Raw genomic sequence first — 3,046 nt, forward strand, 5'->3', positions numbered from 1 at the left:
TGAGTCACCTTCACCGTATGAAGATCGCCCACACTGATGAGTGTCCATGTGGCACTGGACCCCAGACCCCTGAACACATCCTCCAACACTGCCCAACCCATGAAGCTCTACGGTGTCAAACCTGGCCAGGGGGCACGGAGCTACAGGCGCAGCTTTGGGGAGACCGCCACGACCTGGAGAAGACCGTGGGCTACATCGTGGCGACGGGGGTGACCGTCTGACGCAGCCAAAACATCGAACGCAGAAGAAGAAGAAGAAGAAGAAGTTTTGCTGTGCCTCAAGGTGGCTGAATGGTTAACACGCTCATCTGCCAATACAGAGACCGTGAGGGGCCGGGTTCCAGTCCCGCTCTGGCCCTTTCTCCCAAGTTTCAATGACTGGAAAATCAAATTCAGCGTCTAGTCATTCGGATAAGGCCATAACCCGAGGTCCTGTGTGCAGCACGCACTTGGTGCACTGAAAAAGAACCCATGGCAACGAGAGTGTTGTCCTCTGGCAGAATTCTGAGGAAGAAGTCCACTTTGATAGGTACACAAACATCACTGCATGCACTCAAGGCCTGACAAAGCGCGTTGGGTTTGCTGTTGGTCAGGAATCTGCCCAGTGGATGTACTGTAGTGATCGCAGTGAGGCCACCTTGAGAACCCAAACTAAGAACTTTGCCTGTGTTTTCCTATCATCACATGCATGCATTTTGGCCTTGTTTATAAAAGTCCGCGGTGAATGCATTACATACCGAAAAACAACTTAGATATGTAATTGTACGGAAAACCGCGACCCTTCTTTTTTCTTAACGAGCACGCGCGCGCACATACACGCACACACACGCCCGCGGGCGCGCGCGCGCATGCACGCACATACATTCGATCTCTTGTATTGAAAATAATTCTGCAAAAAATGTTAATCCGGTTACCCAGTTTTGTTTTTTAATTGTTGAATCTCTGATACATTGTTTGGAATAGAATATGTCTTTATTACCAAGTGTACCGCGGCCGCAAGGAATATTGGAGGGTGATAGTACACAACAAGGTACGAATATAAATCGAAATCATACACAAACACAGATACAGTAGAAATTAGGATCCATACAAGTGCATATCAATATAAAAACTTGTGCATTCTCACACATGCACGCACTGCGCACACACACACACATACACACACACACACACACACACACACACACAACACACACACACACACACATGTATTACATGTGGTTGGGGCTGATGACTAGATCTTCAGGTAGGTGGTTGTTGTTTGCACAATTCTATCATACTGGGAAAAAAGCTACTGGCGAAGCGACTGGTTTTCGTCCTTATACTTCTGTACCGTCGACTAGAGGGGAGCATCTCGAAAATCCCAAAAGCTGGATGTGATTCGTCCTGGCTGATTGATTTTGCTTCTTTTTTTTTTTTTTTTGAGTAGCCGCTTATAATATGTCTTCTAGAGAAGGTAGATCAGCCCCGGTAATCTTGGCAGCAGAGTTTACGATTCTGTTAAGGGCTGCAACTTCTGCCTTGGAAATGGTTCCGTACCAAACAGTAATAGCGAAGGTTAGCACACTTTCAATGACTGATCGGTAGAAATCAACCATGATTTCTTTTTTAATTTCGAACTTTTTTGAGACGCCGAAGAAAGTACAGGTGCTGTTGTGCTTTCTTAACAATTTTTTCCGTATTTTTTTCCATTTCAAATCGTTGGAAATGATCAGTCTGAGAAATTTAAAGTCGCTGATGATCTCTGCTTGCTTGACTTTAATGGTAAGGGATCAGATCTGGTCTTCCTGAAATCTAAAATTAATTCTTTGGTTTTTGATACGTTGAGTTCTAAGTTGTTTTGATCACACCAGCTGACAAGTTCCAGTACTTCTTCCATATATTTTGACTCATCACTGTTCGTAATCAGCCCTTCTTGAGTAGTATCATCGGCAAACTTGACCATGGTGTTATATTCATTTTGAGTGGCACAGTCATGTGTGAATAGTGAGTACAACAGTGGGGATAGAACACATCCCTGATGGGTGCCTATGTTGAGAATACATGTGGAGGAGGTGAGGTCACCAACTTTAACAACTTGCGGTCTGCATTTTAGGATCCATGCACAAATTGATTCAGGCAGCGAGAGGTCTTTCAGTTTAAAATATAGTTTTGATGGCACTATTGTGTTGAACGCAGAGCTGTAGTCAATGAAGAGGATCCTGGCATAGCTGTTAGGATTTTCGAGATGTCTGAGGACGTGGTAGAGACCTATGCTAATGGCATCTTCAACTGATCTGTTAGCTCTATAGGCGAACTGAAAGGGATAAAAAAAAAAAAAAATTAAAAATGGAGGAATGCAGGTTTTTAGGAACTGTAGAATCAATCGTTCAAATGTTTTCATCACGACTGATGTTAAAGCTACGGGGACGATAATCATTAAGACAACTACGCTGTGCTTTTTTTGGAACACGAATGATTGTTGATTTCTTAAAGCAGTGTGGCACCACACAAGACTGAAGGGACATGTTAAATATGTCAGTGAAGACACTAGATAGTTGGACTGCACACTTCCTCAAAAGGCCTGGTGAGATGTTGTCAGGGCCAGCGGCTTTTCTCATTTTCAGACAACTGAAGTGGCGTCTGACTTCATTCTCTTGGACTATGAAAGGGGGAGTGGGGGTGATTTTGGGTGCAGCCACGTCAGACGCAGACAATGGTTTGTCGAATCTGGACTTGAATGTGTTGAGTTTGTCTGGAAGAGTTCTGTCAGTGCTGTCGACTGTCTGGTGGGTCATTTTATAATCAGTGATGTTCTGCAGTCCGGTCCATACATTCCTAGAGTTGTTTACAGACAGGTTATCTTCCATTTTTTCCCTATATAAAAACTTTGCCTTCTTGATGCATTTTCAACACTTCTTTTTGCCTTATTGTGGACAATTCTATCATCAGTTTCAAGAAAAGCTCTTTCTTTTTCCTTTAGTTTTTGCCTAACAGCCCTGTTAACCAAATTTTGTCGTTTGAAAATATTTTGATAGTTTTTGATGGAATGCACACACTTCCACAGA

This window comes from Babylonia areolata, chromosome 1 (assembly GCF_041734735.1).
Source record: "Babylonia areolata isolate BAREFJ2019XMU chromosome 1, ASM4173473v1, whole genome shotgun sequence".
Classification (NCBI taxonomy): domain Eukaryota; kingdom Metazoa; phylum Mollusca; class Gastropoda; order Neogastropoda; family Buccinidae; genus Babylonia; species Babylonia areolata.